The sequence below is a fragment of the Carex rostrata genome, chromosome 31, assembly GCF_964058835.1.
Source record: "Carex rostrata chromosome 31, lpCarRost1.2, whole genome shotgun sequence".
Taxonomy (NCBI): Eukaryota; Viridiplantae; Streptophyta; class Magnoliopsida; order Poales; family Cyperaceae; genus Carex; species Carex rostrata.
Genome location: NC_135948.1, coordinates 801512 through 819570, shown reverse-complemented (window position 1 = coordinate 819570; position 18059 = coordinate 801512). Strand labels below are relative to the sequence as shown.

Sequence of the window (18059 nt, the reverse complement as noted above, 5' to 3'; positions counted from 1 at the left end):
GGTTGTTGGGTTGGTGTGTGCACTAGCTTAATTTAGCTTGAATGAGAGAGAGAGAGAGAGAGAGAGAGGGATATATATTTGTCTTTGTTTAAATGCTGGATATAACTAACTTGTTTGCATGTATATATATAGGTTCAGGGAGGGAGAAGTGAGTTGAGGTTTGCTGTGAGCTCAAACAAGTACATAGTAACACAGATTTGATGTAGAATTAAAATCTAGCTTTTGGGAGGTGGAAAGGTCATTTATTTTGACCATTCAGAATTTTGGGGAGTGCAATTATGCTAACTAGGAAATTTCCCTTTCTATACTCACTGTCAAGAAAAAAACACATTAATAAGCCTGTTCCAAAACAATTATACATCGATGCATGTTCCATTAATAAAATAGATTATGTACCAAATTTGGTACAATTTCATTTGAAAAATATTGTAAGGTTTCGATCTTTACCAGCAATCAAACGACCTCAGATTGCATCAAATTTTAATACGATCTATTTGAATAATAATTATAATAACATCTACGATTTTACTTCTAATTAAAAAAAATAAAATAAGTGCATGCAAACATTTTAATAGGAATCGTGCATAATGCGTTCATAATGTTTTGTACCAGGTATATTTGAATAATTTTTTAAAAGGTGAGGATGAAAGATGATAAAAGAGAGTTGTGTGGATGAAATTGAAGGGCTGATTCACCAAAACACAACATGCGATCTGCAGTGGTATTAGTCGCTATAGTCATCTGTGGTATTTTAGTTTCACGAATAAGTTCCTTATTTTTATTTGAGTTGTTATTAATATATCACCCATTGCATAAATATAAATGTCCTCTTTTAAAATTTAACAGTTTTTAATTAAATTCCCAGCCGACCACACAGTGTACCATGTAATTTAGTTCCTCATGGCATGAGAACCAACCATGTTGGAGAGGAGATAAGGATGCTTACTTTGCATGTCACTTGATTGGGTTAATTTTATAATGTCTCCAAAATTTAATGGAGGGCTGCTAAGTATTATATTCGGAATACATACAGCCACCGCCTTCTTTCAGAACTCGATTTGATTCTTATGATATTTTTGTTTGTTCTTTATAATAAACAAACTCCAGATTGGTACATGGGCGAGACCTTATCTTGGATCTTTCTTTTTCTCAGAAAATTATCTTGGATCTTGTTAGTTATGCTACACAGGTAGGATCTTTAGTTTAATTAATTGATATTTACGGTTTGTAATACTAGATTGGTATAATGGTATCAGAAATTTGATATCATTTTTAAACTCTTTAACGATTTAAATAAAATCAGTGATTTGATCTCACTATTATTATTATTTTTTATTAAAGAGTCTCGGTACATTTCAATATCTTTTGGATGTTATTTTTGAGAATTGAACATGTGTTCTTTTGAAGAGAGACAAGATCTTGTGTCACTGTACTAAGTCTGCAGTGCTCCATCTCACTATGATAAAATTAAATAAATAAACAAGTCCCCTGTAAATAAATTATTATCTTATCCGCCTCGTAATAAATATTTAAAAAATGTAATACATTAAGTTTGAAATTATTTTTTCCTCTCTTTTGTCCCTGCTTGAACAACCTCGTTTTTGGAAATATATCAAGATACGCACTTTGATAATATTGTGTCAACATTAATTGGTTAGTGGACTTATATTTGTGGTATAAATCCTTTATTTAAATAATTTACTCATGACACTATCAATTTCATATAGAATAAATATTTTTTTCTTCCAGTTTATTTCTCTCATCCATCTCCCAATCATTAATTATATGAGAGGACCACAACTTCTAGCACAAAAAGACAAAAAAAAAAAAACATGTATCAGTCATTAATAATGTGGGGGACCACTTATATTTGAAAAACTTTACAACTGATGCGCGTAAATATGTATACTTATACACGTAAGTATTAACATCTAATACAGTAAGTATTCATATGTAAAATATCAAGTATTTCTTTAAACAATATTTCTTATCACATACTCATTTTTTACACATTTTTAAATATGGTTTTTTTTTCTTACTTCAATGTCGCTCATATTTCTGACAATCTGTGAATTTTTTTGCGAATCTAAAGTCACAGACGTTTTCTATGTAATTTTCTCTTTCAAATGAGATCCATGATGAAATACTTTTAAGTTGTCCGCCGCGCAAGTATTCATACCTCATAGTGCAAGTATTCATACCTCGACTCATCGCGATCTCGATCCAGACTGCATCACCTCCGACTTCCTATCCATCGGCTCCTACCGATCCGTCGGCAACAAGGCAAGTTGTCACAGGCGATTTATGAATATTTTTCCAATGAGGTATGAATACTTGCTTGACGAAGTATCAATACTTGCACAAAGATGTATGAATACTTGCTCGACGTAGTAGAATACTTGCCCGACGAGATATGAAACTACATGACAAGATATGAATACTTATGCGACGGACGACTCAAAAGTATGTCATCATAGATTACATTTGAAAGAGAAAATTACGTAAAATACGTTCGTGATATTAGATTCACAAATTTCATCACAAATCATCAGAAATATTGGCGAGATTGAACGGGAAAAAAAAAAACCACCTCTAAAAACGTGTAAAAGATGGGTGTGATGTGTCCAATTTTTTTTTTTTTTTAAATACTTGATATCTTAGGTATGAATACTTAATCTATTATATATTAACACTTGCGTGCATATGTATTCATATTTGCGCGCACCAGTTGTAAAATCTATCAAATATTAAGCGGTCCCTCAAGTAGTTAGTGGTCCACCCAGTAAATGAGCGGCCACTCAACTTAATAATCGATAATAACGCATTTTGTTTTGTCTTTTAGTGTTGGAAGTTATGGTCCCCCTCTTAATTAGTAGTCAACAAAGATAGTTATTGACTGGGGGATAAATGAGAGAAATGAATTGGGGGATAGTTAGTTGATCCCTTTCATATAACCTGATTGAAAATATTTTCCACTCTCCAATTTCCAATTTTTTAGCTTTCCTTTTTGAGTGAGGATACCGCGATATGGATAGCGCATATTAGTCTTATAAAAATTAATATTTTTGTTTTTAAAATTCAAATAGTCGATTTGAATATTCAACACAATTAACATATGAAAATTTACTTGTAGACTAAATTTTATATTTTGTAGAATTCCTATACTGTTTTTTTAGATAGGTAAAAAATTATTACTTTTAATGGTTTAAAATTTTTAGATCAAATGATTTTTTTACCTATCTATCAAAATAGTAAAAAACTTCTAAAAAAATGTAAAATTGATCTACAAGTACATATTTATATGGAGATCATGTTGAATGGTTTAGATTGATTGTTTGAACTTTAAATATGAAGATATTGATTTATAGTATTGATTATATATACGATATGCTTACCGTAGCCTCACTCTTTTTTTTTTTTCTTTTTTTCATATATTAGTTTTTCTTGAAATTTACTGTTTCTTGAAAATCTTATGATTTCCAATCAGGCTAAATAATTCATCAATTTTTCAATGCCTCCAAATTCCAATTAATTAAAAATTGATAGTACTAGGCATATATAGCCTGAACCAGTAGATCTAGAGCCTAATATATAATACTTTCAAGTGGATTTCATAATTCACATACTTTTTTCTGTGTAAAGTCCTTGTCAATTTAATTCTAACCTAATCTCACTGGCTTTAATTCTCTCTTTGCATTTGTTTACACAATTATTTCGAAGTTTCTTATGTTTCCTTTTGATAATATAATCTCCGTCCGACCAAGATAGCATTGTTTTATGTAAAGAAGAAGAAGAAGAAGAAGAAGAAGAATTGATTCACGGTATCTTGCTGGACAAACGAATGGAGATCCTTCAACTGGTGATATAGACACTAAACTAAATCAATCTCCGAATTGATCAGATCCAGTGCAATACCTGACGGGGTACAATTACATCTGAATTGTCAGTAACCTGGCACGAATCTCAAAACAGACTCCCTACATCTAAATAGGCACCGATTACCAATCGCTCGGCTGAAAATATATTAGTTGACTTTTAATGGCTTTTATTAATTGACTTTTAGATCGGTGCACAATTAAAGTATAACAAATATTTTAAATTAATGAACATATATATTTACCCATAATTATTTACTTATTAATAATTTAATTTTATATCACATCGAATTAATATATACTTTGAAATTTAACGGCGCCCTTTGTTTGATTGGCTCTTGATCGGTGGGCAAAGGATTAAAAAAACTTTCAAATTAATAAAAAGTCATAATTATTGAGTTCAAATAATGTGATTATAACCATTGAATTATCAAAGAATGACCTGTATACATTGAAAAATCGATGCACGTGTTGGAACTAACCGGGAAATAAAATATATATATTGGTGCGTTATCAATATTTTTGCATTGAAAATATCAGTACACTTGTACTGGAATTAACTAGTTAATTAGGGTATAAAAAATCAGCATGATATTTATGTTTTTGTAATAAATTAAACATCAAAGCACATATGCTACGATTAAACAAGGTCTAAATTAAAACATCAGCACGTTATTGATGTTTTTGTAATAAAAACATTGATACATTGTTCTAACTTTAAACGGCCATAAATGTTAGTAGGAAAAATATGATTTGAGTGTTTGATTACAATTAGGAAAGCTCATGAAGAGACAGAGGGCTCGAATAGAAGATTTGAAACTCAGATAGAAGAATCCTGGGTAAATATTAATTAAATAATTAAATAACTTGATCTCTAACCTCTAAATAAAAAAAAAATGTTTTGCCAGAGTTCTGTAGATTTATGTAGCCAACTATTAAAAATTGTTAGGAAAATCAACCAGTATAGACAAATAAATTGCTTTATTTTGCAATCGGAAATAATGTCAGATGATTAAGCCTCGGCAAATCTATCAACTAACACCACTAATTAATTCATAGATGAGATGAGTTATCTTTGTTTTCTATCTAATAATGTTATACCCCACTAGTCATCACTTCCAGTACTTTCAACAGTTTGACTACTTTTTAAAAAAAATAAAATAATAAATAACCATAATTTCTATAATTATTAAATTTGAATTTTATCAAAAGTGTGATTTATGAAATAGTTAAGTGTGTATTACTGTATTATTAACTTGGATAATGAATTTGAAAATTCAAAGCATGCAATAATTGTATATATATTGTTAGGGTTTTAAATCTGCATTAATTCTTCATACGTAACATTGGAGTGTGCACTAGCTTTGAGGAATTAAGAAAATGAGTGAAGAAATTTTAAGGTATTTATTCTGTCAAATTGTAATAAGTCTAAAATTAAAATAAGAAAATTAATATGCATTATGTAGTAATCGAGTATACGAATTACGTGTTTTAGTTATTAAAAAAAAAACTATAGATGCATTATTTATGGAAGTAGTTAATTTGAAAACAAATCAGGGGTCAAGCCTCTTATTTTATATTTTATTTATAAATTAAAAATAAGATACAAAAGAATAAAAAATAAAAAATTGCTCATGTGAGTGAGAAAAAAATAAAATAAAAGTTATGTGTGTGTAAAAGCAATGTCAAAATTACAGTTTGCAAGAAATAACAAAAATATAATTAAGTGGGAAAAAGAGTTATTCAATAAATAAATTAATGTGTGTCACCGTCTCTACATTATATATATATGTTTTATAGAAATTAATGACATATATTTGAAAGTGACCATGCATCCACATTTTATGGACAATATATAACACTTCATCAAATTGCATACGTTTGTATACGTTTCATCAATATAATTGACCATCCACGTTTTGAAGAGGTAGCATCGATCTATATATATTATATGCAAGTAGTTATCCAGTCGGTAAATTAATTATTTTATCTTTACCCTTTTTTTTTTCTTTTGGGGTTGGAGGATCATATCAGGAGGTTGGCAGGATATATGTGAGGGGATAGTTATCAACAATGGAGCCACCACTTAATTAAAGCATATATATCATCCGATCCATTCATCTCTCCATCAGCATGCATGGTATATATATATATACTGTGAATCTACTTTTCTAACTAATTTATTTATATAATAGAGGCTTCATCCAGCATATGGAAATAAAATATCTGTTATATCCCAAAATTTTAAAACAGATTTAATTTTCTAAATTAAATATTACGCTCAAATTTAAATTTTAGTTAATTAGATGACCTTTCAGATTTTATCTGACTAATTTAAAAATGAATCTAAAATTTTGAAATATAAACTAATTGCGAAATTATGTACATTAAGAAAGAAAATAAACCAAATATTATCGGCTCTTGTAAATAAATAAATCTATCAAGTTCTAATTAAGAAAATAAATATACGAATGTTTGTACAAATAACATTATATAAAAGTTACGCTCATTTATAAGCTATAGAATTTGATTTGGATAATTATATATATGTATATACTAATTAATATCAAATAATTCGGATCCTAAAATCAAATTATAAACACTTAAGGATATTCATACGACATTATAAAATATTACGAAACCTTGATTCGAATTTATAAAGAGAATTTATTTTTAGATCAAACATTCAAGTTATATAAATTTCTGAATTTTTCTGAACCCTTTGATCTTGAATCTGCACGAATCCTGAAACCATTCTATCATTTGATCTCTGAATGTAATTGAAATGAAGAATAAACCCCATTTAACTTAATTTTCGGGTCCAAGGAATTCACTTCCCTTCGTTATATCTCATATTCTGCGTGACCTTTTTGGAAAATCTCAAACCGTTTAATACGTTCCGCACTAATCTTAAAGCAGACCCCCTCCCATTCAAAACCCCCAACTCTCCTTCTCTCTCTTTCGCCCCCTGCCTCTGGGTCCCAATACCCCTCTTTCTCTCTTTCGCCGTGGCTCTTCGGAAAAACCTAAGAGAGGCGATCGCCTCTCTCTGTCGATCGCGCGAGCGACACAGCGCCTCAGTCCAGCTGTCCCGTCGTTTTGCCTGCGAGGGTGCGGCCACTGACAGTACGGCTGTCAGTGAGCTACCCCTCCCCGCCTTGCTGCCTTGTTTGATTCCGGGTATATAAAGCCTCTCTCTCTCTCTCCCTCTCTCTCTCTCTCTCTCTCGTGTTGGCTCTGGTTTGTTCTCTTTACCCCTCTCATGTGTTGAGATACTACCTTGCTCTCTCTATTGTCGCCTTTCACTCTATTTTGTTGAGAATCCGAAAACCCTAAAATTCTAGGGTTCCTGTGAGTTGTTCTAGTGGTTGCTTATCTAAATTGGGGTGTTTACTGTTGATTTGGGGGCTTGCTAATTTGATTCTGGTGTTTGATTTGACGGTCGAGGGGCGAGAACCTTCGAGTCTTGGTACTGGCCGCTTTTGATAAAGCCCTTCTCTGTGATTCTTGATAATCGGTTAGTAAACACTCTAAATATTCATTGTCACTGAATTTGAGTAGTTGATTTCGCCTTTGCTCGGGTTGTTGATTTTCCCGGCAAGCCGATGCATGGGTTGGCCGTGCCTTGATTTTCTATGTTGCCTTGCCTTGCCTTGCCTTCCTCTCTGACCTGTTGCCTTGCTTGGCTTGTTTGTTGTTCTGGTTATGGTTGTGTTGCCTTGCTCTATTTTGCCTTGTTTGCTCTGCTTTGCTGGTCTGTTCAGTAGTGACCTGTTGTCACTTTGGCTTGTGCCTTGCTGCTGCCTTGTTGTTGCCTTGTCTTGTGCCTTGTTCCGGCCTTGGTTGTGTTGTGCGAATTACCCGAAAGTTGGTACTGCTGTGGTGCTGTGATTAGTCTGGTTTTTGTATGCTTACCAGTATTTGAACTGACAGGGGCCTCCTTGTAAATAAAAATGATCTGGGGTGATTTGTGCATATTTTAGGCCCTTAGGTGATTTTATTTAATCCAGGGGCTAATGTGCAATTTAAATTGAAAGAGGCTCATTTTCCTTGTTGGGTTTCGGCTGAAAATAAAAAGGGCTTAGGCCCTTGTATAAAAATAAAAGTAAATGAAGTATTGGGCTTTTATTTCTGTTGGGCCTAAATTGAATTTATTAATAAATTCAGAAAAGGCTTGGGCCTTTATTATTGGGCTTGGCAGATTGAAAATAAAAAGGAATAAAATTATGGTATTTGAATGTTTCGGAAGGCGTAATTGTCAGATAAAATGCGACTTTGTAAATTTAGGTTTTGATAAGGAATCGAATAAAATCGGACGCTTAAGTAAACCTAAATAGCTCGGGAAATGATTATACCGTCCAGTGTCTTGATGCCTCGATGATAGCTCATAACATAATTTGAGCAGATACTATAATAACCCGATTGGACACCTGTATGATCCCGAAACAAACAAAATTAAAACACCCAACATATTAAACTAAAATAAAAGTAAAATAAAAGGTTTTTAAAGTTAAAATAATTCTTTTTAAACATTTTTCGAACTTGTACAAAAATCCGTTGCTAATTAATAAAGAACAATTAATTAGCAACGAAAAATATTCGTTATGGACTTAGATTCGAAACGGCTAATTAAACGTAGAAATTAAATTAGTTATAAAAATAACGAATTGCGCGACTTAGGAATAAATTAATTAGAAACATGCAAACTAATTAAGGGTTCCGATTTTAATTTTATAAAACGAATTATACATCTAAAATATAAAATAGCTTAACTATATTAAAATGGATTATAAATTTCGTAATAATCATATAATTTATATATTTTATTAAAATATTTGCCTTAGGGATTTTAATTATAAATTAACTTTCGAAACTGAATTTCGACCCATTTAAAATTAACTATAGTCCGTTTAAAATAAATCACGTAGATAGAAAATTAAAATATATTAATTAAGTAAAACCAGTTAATTTACCGTAGCTCTCGAACAATTATTTTTAATCACGAATAATTCGACATTTGAATTTCTACAAGCAATATATCTTCAAATTAAATTATTAAAAATATAAGTTAATTTAGAATTAAATTAGATTAATTTAGATCAAAGTGAATGATCAATATCTGACGCACTTATAAGAAATTAAGATTTATGCTAAGCTCAATGACATGAAAATAAATAATTAATATATGCCAAACCGGATCAGTTAAACTGACTGAATCGGTAATTTTATAAAACCGAAATAATCAAAGTATTTAACTTGCACATTAACTGGGATGAGGGTTAGAATAAAATTAGCGTAGATTTTAATTAATTTAAATTATGTGATCACAGATCAGTCAACTCTGTACGAGTCCGACCCGTGGGCCGATCCGACTGACCCGCAGTTAGGAGCATACGCGGTGCACGCTGATTATTAGCGACAGAGACTCCAGCCCCCTCAGGTGTGGGATATCTGAATTATTCTTTTCGTGGGCGTACTCTTACCAGTCGATCTATCTGACTTGACATCCGCATTTTATTTTACGTAGTTGCATTAAAACTGTAGAGCATGTTTATCCTTTTCTGCACTGTAGGTAGAATTGCATAAACCCTGAAAAACCTGAATTTACGGTATTTTACGAGTAAATTAATTAAATAATATTATAATTATATTATTAGAATATTAGGTTATTAGTTGTCTCCTTCTCGCGGGAGACAATATATTATTATTATAGTACGTACATATGCATGCATTGGTGAGAGCTGAGCAGAGCCGAGTGACTTCGTTCCGTCTTGGTGTCACTTGGCATGGGACGGCCCGACAGCCACTGAGCTGAGGATCACTTGATCCTTGGATGGTTTTAGGATATTATATGTATAAATTTTGATTATATATCATTTTTCGATCATTTTACTATTTGACGTGAGCAGTTCCGATCTCGAGTTCTGTGGCACGATACGATTCGAGAATTTATTCCTTCCCTACATTAGGAGCTACTTTGCCTAGAACGGAAGTTCCCAATGTCCAATGCGGGTCTTGAGGAATGAAGTGCAAGTGCATAAGGTCGGCGAGCCTTGATGCGCGGGGTCGAGCTCGAGTCGAGCCCCTGGTTCCTATTGGTCTGGCCGGACGGTAGAGTTCTCTCCTGCTCATGAGGGAAGAGATTAACTTTTTACGACTTGCATTGTATGATTTCTCCTATTGGATATGTTTGGGTGATGAATCGTTAGGCGAGATGACACACTGGATTTGATATAACCATCGGCTAGTGTGTTGTATAACTTGTGGGCAATGCTCGATGTCATTAGGCAACGTGTATCATTGTACCTATGAACACAGTCCTTGGATTATATTGGTTGGACATTTTGATCCTATTGGCACAGCACGGGGTGATATACTTTATCCATATTATTATTATTATTATTGTTGTATTTGACACACACAGTGCAAGGAGTACTGGATTCCTACTTGTTTTATATCCGATATTACACCTTGATTTTTCTTTGGGTTTATTTCGCATGTTGGCATAATAGGATAATCGCATCATGGCATCATTCAAAGTATTACAAATTATATTAGATATTAATATAGGTTCACCCATGTGCATATTTTTAAATTGTATTCATTTTATAAATAAAAGTGCCTTGACCGTAGAGGATCCCTGAGGGGATAATTCTGGGTCACATACTGGGCGATTCGTTGCTCACCCACAAGTTGTTTCGTGGGTTTTAGGTACAGGTTCTGGCGATCCGCAGTAGGAGATGTCAGGAGCTGTCCCCGAGGGCCACACCACTTGACCTACTTAGGGTTAGGCTTTTGATTAGGTTTACGAGTCCCGTATTTCCTGTGTTATATATATACGGGCTCGATAGATCATGTATCCCTTTCTATAGATGGTGTTATTTGGATCCGAGATGGATCGAATTATATGTTATGTATGTGTATGTTTATTTATTTGCTATGTGACTGATGCTTGATATTTATATTGTTTTGCTTCCGCTGCTGTTTGATTTATTATTCATGATTAGCCTTGCGTGCTTAATGATTAATTAAGCACGAGGCGAGGTTGATCACACCTTAATCCAGAATCCCTGGTTTGGGGTGTGACAATATCCACTAGTGGAAAATATGGAATCAGGATCGGTTATATACGCATATCAGTATCGGAATACAACCGATCCTGATGAAGGCGATACTGATACTGTCAGGATCGGTTTTTTATTTTTTAAAGAACCGAACCAAATAGTAACTATTAGGATCGGTTGTTTATTATAACCGATCTTAATAGCAGTTATCTGGATCGGTTTTTCTTAACGAACCGATCCTAATAGTTATATTCTGCATCGGTTTTTCTCATATCCTCATTCTTAAAAAAAAAACTTTTAGGTTCGGTTATTATTTAATAACCGATCCTAATTTTTTTTTTTTAGATTATAAATCCAATAAAAAAAAAAAACTTTTAGGATCGGTTATTAAATAATAACCGATTCTAAAAGTTTTTTTTTTTATTGGAATTATAATCTGAAAAAAAAAAATTTAGGATCGGTTATTAAATAATAACCGATCCTAAAAGTTTTTTTTTTTTTTTTGGAATTATGATCTGAAAAAAAAAAACTTTTAGGATCGGTTATTTTTTAATAACCGATCCTAAAAGTGTTTTTTTTTTTTACAATTAGGATCGGTTATTTTAAACAACCGATCCTAATAGTGGTAATCTGGATCGGTTGTTTAAAATAACCGATCCTGATGTTTTATTGAAGCTAAAAAAAAATATTTTTATTTATTTGACCAGCTTCCATATATATTTTGCTGGCCAGCATCCTAGATTTTTTTTTTTGCACAGTAAGAAGCAATAATCAAATATCATATACACATCCTAAATTAAATATCATACACATCTTAAATTATTACAAAAAATTCATGTTCATACAAAGTTTTGTGAAGCATTACATATTATAACAAGAAATTTAAATCCAAAAAAATTTAATTAACAAACATACAAGTGACTAATTGAGCTATTTCTTCAATTAACACACATTTATGCAATTAATGTAAAGCACAACAATAAAAAAAACAATAATTACCTCTTTTGCAATCATATCACTTGAGATTAGAAAAGACCCGACAAACAAAAACAAAGGTAACAATTAGATGGAAAAATATTTTACAATAAAAAATACAAAAAAAATGTGTTTTTAAAAGTATAATAATGAGAAAATTAGATAAAACTAATACCATGATAGTTGATCGGCCGGATGATTAAGTAACTTGAGCGAGATGTCCTCAAAACTGTAAAATAATATACAAACACCATTAATTAATTTTTGAAACAATAAAAAAAATTAAAAACTGAGAGGGAGAGAAAGAGAGAGAGAGAGAGAGATGAAAATGAGGAAGAGTCGGAGAGAAAGAGAGAGAGAGACACGGAGGAGAGGGAGAGAAAGAGACACAGAGAGAGAGACAAAGAGTACTGAGGATTTGAGAGGGAGATACGGAGATAGAGAGAGAGACGCTAAGTTGAAAATGAGAGGCGCGAAATGAAAATAAGAAGAACCCTAAGCAGGTTATATAGGGAGTAAATAGTATTAGGATCGGTTGTTTATAAAAAACCGATCCTAATAGTATCAGGATCGGTTGTTTATAAAAAACCGATCCTAATAGTATCAGGATCGGTTGTTTATAAAAAACCGATCCTAATAGTATCAGGTTCGGTTGTTTATAAAAAACCGATCCTAATAGTATCAGGATCGGTTTTTTATAAAAAAACTGATTCTGCTACTAATTTTTTTTGGCAGAACCAACTTTGAAAAAAATAGTATCAGGATCGGTTTTATTGCTAAAAACCGATCCTGATTTTTTTTTTTTTTTTTTTGCAGAACCAACTTTGAAAAAAAAATAGTATCAAGATCGGTTTTTTATAAAAAACCGATCCTGATACTATATATAAGAAAGATCACTGAGGTAAACCCCACTCATATTGATGGTCTATCAACCATCAAACGGCTACCATTTATTTTCTTTTCTGTTTGGTAATGCATGTACACAGATAAATATTAAGAAAAATGTGAAAAATATAAAAATTATTTATTTGTGTTTGTATGGCCAAATCAACTCTACTATGATCAATTTTGTACAATTTTATTATTATTAATGGCATCAAATTGTTAAATGGAATGCAGACCGTTCATTTCTGCATGATCATCCAACGGTGGGTCTGTAATTAAATGACATGTAATAATTTTTAAAATGATCAAGATATAACATGGAACATTAATAACGTAAAAGTGCCGAAGGCCTGACAACTGTAAGTTTTGATCCAACGTAAATTATTTACGGCCGTGCGATGTTGCTATATTGTTTTGCTTTGATGAACTAGTACACGAATCCCGAATTGTATCAAATTTTATAATGGTGAAATTAATATGACATTCTTTCATTTTAACGGTTCCGATCGACCAAATGCTAATATTCGTATTCGTTCCTTCACAACCCCACACAACAAGGGTTCAAGTCCTATGTATATTATTATATGGCACAAGTCATTGATGCATCATGCATGATTGTATAAAAAATTCAATAGTCAAAATGACTTCAAAATGAAATATCAATGTCAAATAATTAATTATTTATCACATAAATTTTAATAATATAAATTACATTAATTTTCATCAAAAAAAATTTATAATTGAACCATATGCCATATACAACAGCCACATATATATTCTATTAATCACCACACTAATTACATATAACACAAATGCCTAATTACATATACTTCTCAATATTAAAATTACAAACATAAATATTTTAAAATATTGAAAAAAAACTAATTATAAAATAAAATTTGCTATCTCAATTTTTTTAGCAATAAAACCGATCCAGATACTATCAGGATCGATTATTATGTACAGAACCGATCCAGATGCTATTTTCTGATATATTTTAATTTGTTAGATGTATTTAAGTTATCTGGATCGGTTATTATGTATAGACCCGATCTAGATGCTATTTTCTGATATATTTCAATTAATAAGATTTATTTGAGATATTTCAATTATCAGGATCGGTTTTTTGTTATAACCGATCTTGATACTATCAGGATCGGGTTTTATAAACAACCGACCCTGATAGTTGAATTATTAAGATCGGTTATTTAGAATAACTGATCTTGATAGTATCAGGATCAGTTCTAACAAAAAACCGATTCTGATAGTTCATAAATCAGGATCGGTTGACAATAAAACCCGATCTGAATAGTTTTTAAGATCGGTTTTTTTAAGAAAACCGATTCAAATACCTTTTAGGATCGGTTGGCTCATATAACCGATCCAAATAGGCCGATCCTGATTCCAGTTTTTACACTAGTGATTAATTTTTGTGTGGAGCGTCAAAACACAAGGCGGCTAAATGCATATTCGTGTCATCATGAAGTGATGAGAGAACGACGTGAACGTACGTACACAAAAGGATATTGGAGTGCATATATACCAACTCAAGGAAATAGAAGAAACATTCAATAATTGGGTTATTAAAATATAAAGTATTGAATTATGAACTCCATTAGCTAGCTGATGATGAGATTTTCAATAATAGCGTCAACAAATTTTCATTAGGAAAACGTGTCAGATCTTCATTAGCTGATCTGATTTGGACTTTGAAACTTTATGCCAAAGTATTGAATTATGAACTCCACTTTAGAGAGTGTTATATTATGGGTAATTAAAAAGAAGGCAAAGCCTACCTACTATACCTCAAGAAATTAAAAATTAGTGTTTATCAGGACAGCTTAACTGGTTGAGGTTATATATACCTTGTACTAACAAATCTTAATTAAATTCTAGAGACATTGAAAAATTAATAAATTATTAATATGACTGCATGTCGGTAAATTTTTATTATTTTTGAAGGTGTTTTGATATGTTAACCAGAGGTGCAAAGTTGGACTCAGGAGCACTCTTTCAGCAGTTCGGGCAATTTTTGAGGCCCGATATCTCATGATCTATTTTGAGATTTTGTATGAAACTTCACTGTCTTGTTCTACGAAGTCAAAACTTCATGTCGGTAACTTTTTATGATTTTTGAAGGTGTTTTGGTATGTTAACCAGAGGTGCAAAGTTGGACTCAAAAACACTCCTTCAGCAGTTCGGGCAATTTTTGAGAGCCGATATCTCACGATCTGTTTTGAGATTTTGTATGAAACTTCATAGTCTTGTTCTACGAAGTCAAGACTACATGTCGGTAAATTTTCATGATTTTTGAAGGTGTTTTGATATGTTAACCAGAGGTGCAATGTTGGGCTAAAAAAAAAAAAAATGAACCGTATAGAATATATACGGTTTGGAATTTTAAATCCAAAAAAAAAAAAAAACAGGGCCGTAAATATTATATACGGTTCGGAATTTTAATTCCGGACCGTATATATTCTGTACGGTTTGGAAATTTTCATAAATTTTGCTAAACCGTGGTTATTTATAATAAAATATATTTTTTTTTGGGTAAAAATAAAAATCACGGCTCCGAATGCTCGAATGTGTTTATTACAAAGAAAAGAAAAAAAAAAAAATCTTAAGATTCAAATGGAGCCAATTTGCACTCTGAGAGAAGGTTGTAATGGATGCATGTATTCGTAATAGAATACTTGCTGGCAGTGGCAATACCTCATTGGGTTTTGGAGACATTATTTTTTTTTTTTTGAGAGAAACCCGTAGGTGGTTTTGGAGACATTATAAATTAACCAAAGTGACATGCAAACTAAGCATGCATTCCTTGTCGGGATATTGGTGCCACGCAGATACAGACCGTGTAGATCTTTTTAGAGGGTGTTTTAAAGCACAAATCTTGACAACACGTAATCCGTCAAATGGCGTTCAGTTTGGAAGTGGTTGGATGATAACTTAATTTACAATGGTAGATTTTAAAAATGAGTATTAATATATATACTTTTAGGAGTATGGTATCTGGATTTTGATCGTTGATAGGTTTTTACTGCATGTTAATTGCAGCTCAAAAACATAGTTTAAAAAGAGATAATTTATGAAATAATCATGGAAATTAGAGCATTACACAAACAACCATTCCGACTAACGCCACAGCAGAACGCAGCCTGTGTTTTTCGTGACACTGACACGGCCCTTCATTTACATAAATTTGTTGTCTTTGGATCCCCGCCTTTTACAAAGTTATTGGAATATACCTGTTCATAAACAATTTCATAGCTATATTCCAAATTTTGTTTGCATGCACCTCTATTGGAGTCCTCATCCTACGCATTATGGACGGATCTATACTTAGTCCAACGGATGTTAATTATTTCATAATTTTAATTTTTTAATTATATATATTTAAGTTTAATTGAATTTTTATTTTCTTAAATATTTTATATAGTTTACTCTTTCTCATTACATGTTAGATGTGTTACTTACATGTTGGGGGTGGCAACGAGCTGCTAATGAGCGAGTTAGGTCTCACTCGTAATTAGCTTGTTTATGGATCAAGCTGAGCGAGCGAGTTTGAATTTTAGGTTCCGAATTGAAATTGCTGCTCAAGACTGACTCGTGGCCTGTCCGAGCGAGCCGAGCTAGCTCGTTACTAGCTTGACAAATTTATAAATTTGTATATTTTTTGTCCTGCTATATCTTAAATTTTCATAACACATCTTATCAATTATGGCTAAAACAAAATAATATTTATATGACTAATTATTGAGGAATACTCTTAATTCAACTGTAATTAAGCAAATCAACTACTATAAATTAAGTTTACAGCTAAATTCATAAATACAAATATATCAAAATCCTAAATTCATACAAACATATTCACATAATAAATTCATGCATACCAAATCAAACAAATTCATACAAATTAACTTAGTTGCTTATAATTAATTCACACATATATATTCCATAGAAAATTACCAATCAACTTAAACACAGTCCAAAGTGCAATTACTATAACACTGGCTATAACATCCATAGACCATAATATCCCCAATCTGAAGTGAACGGGTCCGATTAAACTATTAAACTATGTATATTAAATAGCTCGTTAATGACCGAGCTGGCTCGTACCGAGCCAGGCCAAACTCAAATTCATTAATTTTGGCTCGAGTCTGTATCGAGCGAGCTAATTTTAACTCGATCCACTAACGAATAAGCTGTTACCGATCGAGTCATGGGCGAATACCAAGTGGGCGACGAGCCACGAGTTTTTTTGCCAGTCCTACTTACATGTGTACTTACAATTTTTTGATTAAGACTTTATTTTGTACTTGAAAGATTTTGAGTTCAAATTCCACTAACTACAAATTAATAATTATATATTTTAAATTTTAGCATATTTCCTAACAAAATTTTCTAGTTCCGCTTTTGCTATGCATTAACATAATATTTGAGTTGAGCTCCGGACCTTCTGATTAAAATTCGGGTTAATTCGGCTCATCACATCTGTAATGCATGCGACCTTTTATTATTCATGTAAATTTTGACTGGACGGATCGGATCTAAACCCAAACAATGTGTTAATGTAGAGTATATAAATTCCCTCCATTAGGAGTGAGTAAATTTCTCATAACTCGTAACTCGTTCATTAAAAACTCATTAACAACTTGTTCATTATCAACTCGCTCATTAAGAATTTATCATAATCCCTGCTACATCCAATCCCAAATAAATAAATGAGTTATGTTGATGCTATTCTAGTTTCTCGAGAGAAACTTTGTAATATGTTGATGTTATTCTAGTTTTTGGGAAGAAATTTTGTAATATGTTGATTCTATTTTTGTTAGTTTATGTTGAATTTCTATTCTATTTTATTTAGATGAATTATGATAATTTGTTAAATTTTATTACTCATAATTCGTGATTCACTCATTTACTTAATGAGACGAGCATGAGCATACCCCAACTCGCTCATGCTCGCTCATTAATCACCTCTATCCTCCACTGTATGATTGCATCATGCTAGTAGGGTTCTCATACGTGACGTGTTATGCGGTGAGCAAGTTAGATTTTATACGTGTCATGATCAAATTTTGAAAAATAGTCACAACACATCAATGACGTTGTGACCACCTGTAACGTGTCTAAACGTGATTGATCACGTTTGGTCACGTTTAACTATTTTTCATAATTTAAGTTAGTTTATTTAAGTTTCATCATTCAAGCAATATCTAACAGTCCTAATTATACGTGACACACATGCCGTGCT

At 32.0% G+C, this 18059-nt stretch overlaps 1 long non-coding RNA gene across 1 annotated transcript; it reads left to right on the top strand.

The window, feature by feature from the left end:
- The first annotated feature begins 6843 nt into the window (after positions 1-6843).
- LOC144547552 (uncharacterized) lies at positions 6844-10851 on the top strand. The gene is made up of 3 exons (XR_013509101.1): positions 6844-7392; positions 9206-9315; positions 10587-10851. It is a non-coding gene; the product is annotated as an uncharacterized LOC144547552 (long non-coding RNA).
- Positions 10852-18059: the final 7208 nt, after the last annotated feature.